This window comes from Macrobrachium nipponense, chromosome 1, assembly GCF_015104395.2.
Source record: "Macrobrachium nipponense isolate FS-2020 chromosome 1, ASM1510439v2, whole genome shotgun sequence".
In the NCBI taxonomy this organism is placed as follows: domain Eukaryota; kingdom Metazoa; phylum Arthropoda; class Malacostraca; order Decapoda; family Palaemonidae; genus Macrobrachium; species Macrobrachium nipponense.
In genome coordinates this window covers 191,969,644-191,980,169 of record NC_087200.1, presented here as the reverse complement: position 1 = coordinate 191,980,169, position 10,526 = coordinate 191,969,644, and the positions used below count along the sequence as shown (strand labels likewise).

The 10,526-nt window shown below is 36.1% G+C and overlaps 1 long non-coding RNA gene across 1 annotated transcript in view; it reads right to left on the bottom strand.

Annotated features, from left to right (window-relative positions):
- Positions 1-10,526, bottom strand: part of LOC135219954 (uncharacterized) — a 224,577-nt gene that overhangs the window by 104,867 nt on the left and 109,184 nt on the right. The window lies entirely within an intron of this gene.

The window sequence follows — 10,526 nt, the reverse complement described above, 5'->3', positions numbered from 1 at the left end:
AAAAGCTATCTGCTAAACAATTTCATGTAATGTAACCTGAAAAAGGTGATCTAAGATACAAAAGACTCTGCAACAAGTGGAAAGGATTACTTAAATTCAATTGACAGTCTGTAGAAATCTGAATTCTAGACCGCTGTTCTCAGAAATTAGTTAAACTTGATCGCCAATTTAATATAGACTATCTTAGAAAGCCCCAAGGGTTTGTTCTTGATAAATATATTAATCTTGTTTAATAAATTAAAACTTGAAATATAGCAATTTATCAAAATTACATTCAGGGACTTATATTCAAACATTTATATTCTCTTTATCTTGAAAACTGAACAATTACATTAAATGTTTAACTGATTGTCATCTACTCTGCGCATTCCAGAATTGGGCTGCAAGCTATTCCTCTAATACCTTAGAGTCAAAAGCATGTTATATCACTTTAATAAAGTTTAACAAAACCACTAGGCTAACATTCCTAACATGTAATGCTGGCCTGAAGGGTTTGTATTAATAATACATTTCACATTCAACAGATTTCAGCTCCTTCACAATTAACAACTGGATTAACTGAAAGCGAAGACAATGAACTGAAATGAAGACACTGATAAAACTGCTTTCAATGAATTCGAGAAAAATTATCACTTCCAATGTAGATCATTCATCAAATTATTATTATTATTCGTATTATTATATCAAATAAAAGGAGCCCATAAAAATGCCAACATATAGAGAGAAAATACTATATTTCAGAGACTGCTGTCTTTCTCTTCAGGTAGATGATTGAGAAAAGTTATAGAAAAGGTGGTATTTATACTAAGAGAGCCATCCACAGTGAAGCCAATTTAGGTCACTTCCACTGATAGTCCTTCTTTAATTCTCTTAAGCGTTGGTTGAAGGAAAACTTTATCAATGACATCTGAATCCAGGCATGGGATTTCGTAAACCCCTGTGTCCTTGGGGGATGTCTTTTGTTGGACATTGAGCAGAGATTTGGCCAAGGTATTTGGGTAAGTAAATGCAAAAGGGTCACCGTCTTAATCCTGTCCAGGTGTGGAATTTTTATTTTATTGTAATGTGTCTCTCTGGTCTTGTCTTGAGGGGGTCGGTAGAAAATTACGTTTGCTTTGTGAATTGCTTTCTCAATTATATGGTCAGGATACCTTAAAGACGAAAGCTGCTTACAAAACCCAAAAACATGTTGTGGATGAGATATGTAGATGATATTCTAACATTTTGGGATTATAGATGGGGCAATTTCAATTAATTCCTTTCAAAATTAAATGCATTAGTGCCCAGCATCAAATTTAAAGTTAAATGGGAAACAGACAACAAAATTCCTTATCTTGATGTTTTAATAATCAGAGACAAGACAGAATATAAATTTACCATATACAGAAAACCAACACTCTCACTTTCATAAATTCACTACTTTAGCTATCACAACATTCCTATCAAGATAGGCGTAGCCAGAAACCTATTAAGAGCCTTTCGAATTTGTTCCCCAGATTTCCTGGAAAAAGAATTAGAACTAATTCATAAGCAGCTTTCATCTTTAAGGTATCCTGACCATATACATGTAACTGAGAAAGGAATTCACAGAGCAAACATGATTTTCTACCGACCCCCTCAAGACAAGACGAGAGAGACACCCAACAATAAAATAAAAATTCCACACCTGGACAGGATTAAGACAGTGACCCAGACTCTTGGAAAATCTAACCCTTTTGCATTTACTTACCCAAATCCCTGATTAATGTCCAACAGAAGACATTCCCCAAGGACACAGGCGTTTACAAAATCCCATGCCCGGACTGTGACCAATCTTACATCGGTTTTACAGGAAAATCACTTCCCCAGAGATTAATACAACATAAACGGTTGGTTAGGTATGGACAACAGAACTCAACTATTTTCAACCATATAAATGAACATAACCCACAGAATAAACTGGAATTTGTCATGTACAATCTATAGCACCAACTGTCAGTACAAGAGTCAGATGATAGAATCAGCCTTGATTAAACAGAGACAGGTAATGAACATCTCAAAGGGCACATGGGATTCAGATGTCATTGATAGAGTTTTCCTTCAACCAATGCTTAAGAGGATTAAAGGATTATCAGTGGTAATGACCTAAATTGGCTTAACTGTGGAAGGATCTCTTGGTATAAATACCACATTTTTTGTAACTTTTCTCATTCCTCTACCTGAAGAGAGAGACAGCAGTCTCTGAAATATAGTATTTCCTCTCTATATTTTGGCGTTTTTATGGGCTTCTTTTATTAGATGGAATTCTGTTGTAACAGAACATTTTTGCCAGTCATATTATTATATTATTAAATAGTTTAACCGGGTTAGTATTCCTGACTCTCATAGGGTTGGTTACAGGATTTGTTCTTGATAAACTATATTCGATCATTCCACGACTTTATACATGTAGGTTGAAAGTTTAGTTTCGAAAATTCTCATTTCTAGATTTGTTTCCGAGACTTTATACATGTTGGTTGAAAGTTTAACAATCATTAAAGATACGCCAGATTCCAAGTGTTGATCTGCATTCTCTGCAATCAGGGACTGGTCATGTGGGCAATTCGTAAAATACCCACGGGTCAGATGAGTGTGACCAATCCAAACACAGGATAATATAATTTCAATGTAGCTTTCTTTGTGAAGTGAAGAACACCATAATCCAAGTTGGTTTAACCTGCTTTAATGTATTATAATACGATTCTCTAGGCATAAATCCTACCATTAATTAATGATGATGTGTTTTAAAATTAGTAACAAATCACTGACAGGAACAGGTTCGTGTGATCTGATCATAATGAGAGTAGCTTTGGCTGCTTCATCACGATCTTTTTTTCCTTTAATGCCTACATTATATTTAAGAAAACCACCACATATATCAACATTTATACCAGCTTCGTATAAATTGTAGAATGAAAACTTAATTTACTGAATATGGGGATTGAAGGACATACTATACTTTTAAGAGTTCCTAAAACTGCCAATATCTGGGGGCCCAATGTTTTAAGTTGCTGATAATTCTGCTTTGAAAACTAATGCAATACTAGGTAATGAAATGTGGGCCCTCATCTCCTATTTATTCTTTTGTATGTTCTTCAGTTACAAGTGTTTACAGGCAATTGCAATATCCAAGGACGGGGGAATTCTGGTGTGACAGGAGGAGTTAAGTTTAAACTTTTTTGCTAGATTTTATCTCTTTAAGTGGGAACGGTAGCTGGTGACTGTAAAAATGTCTACTTTAATGAAAGTTTGCTGCTTGTATATGGACTCGTCCAAAGAGGGTTTGAATGGTCCAATGGAGATCTTTAAATCTAAACTTTTTAATGCCAAGCCTGATGTTGACTTTCTTAGTTAAACAATATGGTTAATCTGTCAGTTCCCCAACACACTAATTTTTTTATTTATTTATTTAATTTTTTTTTACTTCTAGGATGACACCAAGAATATTACCTAGGGCAGATCTTCAGGGTGGGCAGTACCAACCTCTACCGATCCCGCCCCCCTTCCCCAACCCCAACCTCAACTTCTATTCCCCCAATAGAAGCATAAAGCAGAAACCAGTGCAGCAGGGATTGAAGGGACTGCGCAAACAACCGCAGTGCTATTTCGGTTACAGTATATTACAAGACTCAGTGTCAAGTTCTAACCTCCTACAGCAGTGGCCTGTCTGACTGTACTACATAAGCAAGCAAGGCCTCTGCATAATTGATGGTAAGAAAATCACAATAATCCGGAACCACCCATATTGTTTGGTGGGAAGTTAGCACGTGGATGTCTGATCATATTTTTAAAAACTTCATGACTCCATATTCCCAAGCTAAGGGAATCCAATTACTGGACCAATGATTAACATGTCAATGGAGTCATCTGCTCCGTAACTAGGTTATTTGCCGAGTTCTAAACTAGGCATAACAACTCATAAAAAAAAAAATAATGAGCATCCTTGAATATTCAGAGCTTTGCAAAATGGCGTAAGGGAGCGAGAAAACCAAACAATATTCCAAAGACGTCGATAAATAAGTCAAACAGTTTTCTTATAACTGAATGCGATCAGCAACAAAATACATTCCCCCGAGGTCGTTGCAGTGTGTTAAAAATAACACATCTCTGTCGCTCATTCGATTTGTCAATTATTAATCCAACCACCACATAATCCTGAAAGGCGATTAAGTGTGTCCTTGATCAGTGTTTACATCTTGCATAAACAAACACCGACTCGTGAGAGCAAATTAATTCCCGTATTCTTTTCCGCGTCTTCAATGAATCATTCAGTTGCGTAATAAAATGGAAGTGTTCAACTATTGGCGAGATGATTTCCATTACAAACGAGACTGATTTAGTTTTAGTTACAGTTAAACAGTTACTGTTCCCTAAACAGAAGGCTCAACACAGAAAATGCAAACACAAATATCGAATTTGTGGTTGATGAATAGTTTGGTGACTGTGATCCAGTTGCTATCGCATGCAAAATTATGATTCATCACACAGACGTCAAAATATGCCATGTATAAATGTAAGCGAAAGTCAGTTATTGATTGACCTGGCAAAACATGTGCAGGCAAAGAAAGGGAGAGTGAGTCAATCACGTGCTTCCGTGCACTCTCACTGAAAATGTGAAAATTGAAGAGCCAAAGAGACTCACGATAGTGAATCTAAACGAAGCATACTCGTCTTGGAGCTGGATAGTGTAGGATATGATTCATTGTGTATTGATGAGTATTCGTCCATTCTTTTTGAAAGAGATCCCGATTTTAACATGCCCGAATATTGTGAATTTTAACAAGTTGTACAATGCTAATAGCCGGAAAGAAACGGCCAATCTTGCCAAATGTGTAAAAATCATAATGGACCAATTTTGAATTCCTTGCGTTGGTGATATTATATTTAGTACATTTGGGCCACCAGTTAAGAATAATAATTTTCTCTTGTAACTATTTTGTACAATTCTATGTAAGCACAGTTGCACTACTAGCCCTTGGCTATTTTTTCTTGATTTCAAATGAGTAGGGCACATTTTGTAATTTCTGTATTACTTGAATGCATGTTCTACCCCGCAAGGGGTCGTTAGAATTTTGGAAAAGCAATGAAGAAGAGGGATTATAAAAGTCAAATGAAATGAGGAAAAACATTTGTACAGCACAGCAACTTGTGCCCAATCCGGTAGATCTACAGTACTATTCCGCGGCGGCTTAGACTATGGCAGTTGCGGTTTTCTATGCAGTTTTACCTCCTGAACAAGAATTTTAAGTACTATTTATTCGGACGACTGTAATTAACCCCCGGGGACCCGTAGTAAACACGGCGAAATACATAAGACGCCCCAATCCCTAGTGGATGTCGTATCCGCGGTTACGTTCCTTGCAGTCCGTGCGGAACTATTCTGTAGAATTACCTCAAATCCCCCTGTAAGTATGAACGTACGTGCTTCAGGAATCAAGCCAAGAACTGACTTGTAAACTAAGTTACTTAACGAGTCCCCTAACAGCACGGACAATGATTCATACCGAGTATACAGCAAGTCCTTTTGCCTAAAAATGATTCGTGTAGGTATGGCACCCGTCATCAAGAGACGAAAATCCGAAATGTCCAAAACTATGTCCTGAAGCCTAATACGATGGAACATTCGGGAAACATATATTGCTGTTCTATACCCGCGTGCATCAGAAGTTCTTGTCGCTAAGAGAAACGTTATGTAACATCGATGGCATTCTCGACCATGTGCAGTGCGTTGTTACCTAATGTCAGGCAAACTGCTAATAGTTCCCTTCCCGTCTTTTCTTCGAATACACAACACAGCTGCAATTTAACTTTCTGATATTGCTGTTTAATCTTTAGTATTCATCTTTCGTCGAAAATTAAGCTGGTCGTGTGCAAATACAGGCTCTTTAGTCCTAAAGCAGTCAATCATTATATTCTGCATTCCTTGTATTTTCATATAAAAAAGCAATGCTTCAGAAAAAAAAAACTACTGCTGAAATACGAAAAAGGCAAAACCAATTATAAACGTTTTCAATTCCACACTTTTCTCACTGATCTCTACTTGAACTTCCTTAGGTTTGCTCAAACTAGTTCTTTCTTCAGCCTACTACCTGATCTCGCCCTTTGCACCAACTCGACCCGTCATCTTTCAGATCTTACATATACATATCTAAGCCTGTTTCTTCTCATAGGGACAGACCACCTGAGAAATGGAAGTAGGGCTGGCTCTCTGAGAAGGCGCTTCACCTCGCCAACCATCGTACCACAAGCCTAGTGCAAGTGGCGCTTGGTTTTGTGGGTTTGAACCCAATAACTATACTGACCTCATAACCTGGTGCATCTATCACACTCTCCGAAGAGTCTTCAATGACTGTGGATGACCCTTGACTATGGGTGACAAAATCGCAGCTGCATTATCCAGGGGTCTCTGCCAATACTTACCTGTTTGTTAGGGGGCTAGACAGGTATTGTTAGGGGGCTAGAATGTGAACCTGAAGCGGAAGGCCTAACCAACAAGTACAGTATCGGCAGAGACCCCTGGATAATGCAGCTGCGATTTTGTCATCCACCGTCAACGATGTTGAATTCCTTTGAGCACTTTCCTGCAGAGTGATCAGCAAGGGTTGCCCTGATATGATTTAAAGGGTTATCCAAAGGAGCCCCTTGAGGATGATGATGCTGTTCAAGATAAAAAAAATGGATTTGAAAGACCCAGACCTATATTTTGTTCGTGTAAGCAAAGCTTAAGCAAAGCTGCAACCTTAACTGGGAAAGTAGCACCCAAAAATTGTAGAGTAAAGGATATAAAAGAACTAACAAGAAAACAGCTATGATGAATATATATATATATATATATATACTATATATATATATATATATATTATATATATATATATATATTCATCATAGCTGTTTTCTTGTTAGTTCTTTAATATCCTTTGTAACTCTTTACAATTTTTGGGTTTGTAGCATGCTACTTGTGCTACTTTCCCAGTTAAGGTTGCAGCTTTGCTTACACGAACAATTATACTATATAATATAATAAGATTCAATTATATATATTATTACTTAATATATATATATATTAATATATAGATATATATGATATATATATATATGTCTTATAATATATAATAATAATATATATACTATATTATATATTATATTAAGTTATAATTAATCATAGCTGTTTTTCTTGTTAGTTGTCTTTAATATCCTTTACTCTTACAATTTTTTTTTTGGGTTTGTAGTATGCTACTTATGCTACTTTCCCGGTTAAGGTTGCAGCTTTGCTTACAGGAACAATTATATATATATATATATATATATATATATATATATATATATATATATATATATATATATACGAATAAACCAGTAAACTATGAAATGAGAATTGAGTGAGCTCTCATGCTCAACAAAGACGAATTTGCACTTAGTCTGAAACTCTGAAGCTCCAACACTTCAAATACATGTTTAAGAAGATTATTACATCGTCACAAACTAAATAAAACTGCTATAATATTGAGTGATACTAGACCTTACCTAATAAAAGGCAAGACTTTTTGACGTAACCAATATCTAGTACTTCGTTTTGGATGGTACAATCTGGGAAGATCAGAATTCTAAACAATCTTATAAAGTATGCGCAAGGAGCTCACCGACTGGGAATGGTAGATATTAATACTAATACTAAGCTCTGTGATAAGAAGTTTAACAATTCATGATGTAAATCAATGGTTAAAGACAATACTTCGGGACAATATCTAAAAGACGAAGGAATAAAAAAGTAAAATCACTTCATCAGGTCTACACAGACCTACAGAATCTTTTGTGTAATTGAAGAAGAAATTTACTAGTTATGTTTCTGAGAAGCGGCAATCTGCAATCCAGAATCACGCCTAGAATTCTAAATAGGATGTATCAGCTTAGGAACAAATCCGGGTGGGGGCTTCCACTGACCTAGACCTACTAACCTAGACCTACTAATATTCACAATGAGTTTTGTTACAGTTGAACATCCACTTCCGCAATTTTCACCACCTGACTTATACCCAGGAGATAAGATCAATGTCAATGGAGCAGCATCAGCTGCATTAGGAACTAGTTTATTTTCAGGGCCAAACTTCATCAAATGCAAAGATAATATAAATATTAATGGGCAAAGAACATTACCCTGAGGAACACCAGAGACTACATACCTGTAGTCAGTCACTCTAGTGACCATCAACTACTCTTTACAACTTTTCGCCTATTCGGCGAATAAGCCTACAGACTACTTTGTTTTTGTTCTTGTTGGGGGGTAAGAAAGCCTAAAAAGGTCTGAAAAAGGTGTTTCGTGTTGAATTAAAGATACAGAAATTTTAGGGTATGATATCTATGATATATTTATTAGAATGAAAATGTTAAAAATAAATAATGTGCATGTTAAACAGTACAGAAAAAATATTTCTAATAAAACATAACATTTATTTTAATTTTCATTGGTGAAACAAGGATCTATTAGACCACAGATTTCAGCACATTTAAATTTACTTACATTAAGAATATAATGTTAACAACTTATGCGTGAGGGGAAAATCTTGCACGCGTCTCGAGTAAGCTTGAGGTCGGATCATGCCTTGTTATAAATGTAAAATAATACTAAGAAACGTTATGACAATTCTACTTGTGCTGATATGAAAGCAAGGACCTCATGAGTCACGTGGGCCAAAGCAGCCCGAAATTCAAGTCCAAACGCTTGAACATCATGACCAGAAAGCCGTCCGGACTGCAAACTCGGAACAGATGATTAATTTCATAACAGGCAATCAGATGATTTGCAAACAAACGTTAAAAACTGTACATAATGTGGGAGATATAAAAATTGTGTGGTGATCTACACAGAAACAGTTGACAGTTCCACGCTGACCTAATGACGTAACGTTATTAATTTTCGAAAAGGATTCCTCTGAAGCCAAGTTATAAAAGAATACTATATATACAAATTAGGACTGAGTAATCAATAGTTTTTAAAAAATCCATTTAGGTATAATTCCAAAATACTAAGACAACTCACTGATCATCCACTAGTGTACTCGACTGAACAAAGAAAATTTTATCAAGAGTGTAAGGAACAGCTACCGAGAAATTAGGACGAGCTGACATTGTTCCATGCTACTTTAGATTTAGTTGGCCTTATGCCAGCACGGGCTCTTGCTCCTACATAAAATCCAGGCTTTATGTTGCTAATTATTATTCAGTACTTTATGGAGTAGGCGCTGCTAGCTAGCATAATATAACTTTGATTGCAATTGCCCTGAGAAATTGAAGTATGCTGACATTTAGCTTGTAATTCCTTTAACCTCTGAACTTTCTCGCACAGTGGTGCTACTTTTAGGAACAACGGCGGTTAATTATTGGAATCACATAACTACTGAACTCCTACGTGATACTCCAAGAACTCTGCTATTGTATAAACTATTCTTGCACATACTTATAATCCTGAAGGTTAATTCAACATCTTATTTGACTCCGTGTAGAAGCACTAACTTACATAGAATGTGTTACGATAAATTTGGTTAAGCTTGACACATCTTCATGTAAATATTTGCCGACTTCTATGATGTATGACTATCCTCTTTTCTTGCCTCATGAGTCAGTATATTTATGCATTTCTGAGGCTGCATTTGCAAATTTTTAAAGACCGTTTACTTATGCAATCCTGAGTCGTAATAATCATGCATTTCCGAGCCTGTACATGTTCTATAAGTCTAGGTATGTCTGAATTCATATATTTTTATTTTTTCACAGCTTCATTTTCCACCGGTACTCATTCTCCTGACCTGTGTGCATTTTGCTGAGCTGATGTTATTCACGTTTATTTAATGTGTACTAACCCTTTCGAAGACAGACAGACAGCTTGGTTTTGTGATATGTAGTCACATGCTGCATTAGTTTCATTTACTAAATGGTAAGAACTTTTCAAATAGTGAACGTAGCTTACCATGACAAAAGAAGAGGATATTTTGTGACTGGTCTTAAACGCCGTGTGGATGTGTCATTAATGCAGCCATTCTAGAGCGAACTTTATGATTGTAGTTTTGCTCAAATATAACGTAACTAATTTGACGCTTAGTTCTAATCTTTCAGAGTGCCTTTACTGCTACTTTTTTCTGACTTTTGTTATTCTTTATATCAATGATTATAATGTCTTTGTTTGTGAGCTAAGTAATAAAGTTGATATTTTTGTGATCATATTATTGGTGCCCAGAGGAGTTTGGGATTCGAACCCAGAGTGCTATAAGTCTAGATGATGCTAGGCCTATGTATCACAGTTGAACTGACCATGATTTGTCATGGAAGGCTTCATGTAATTATTAATAAATATTCATTTCTACGGATGCCTAAATTAGATTTCAGTACGAAAGAGAAGCGGCTCAAGGATCCTTCAACACTTTCAGAGGATATTGAGATGACTCATGCAAACAAGTGCTAATCTCTGTGCGAGAAACAGTGCTAAGTTAAAGAATAGCAGAGCACTTTGCTTA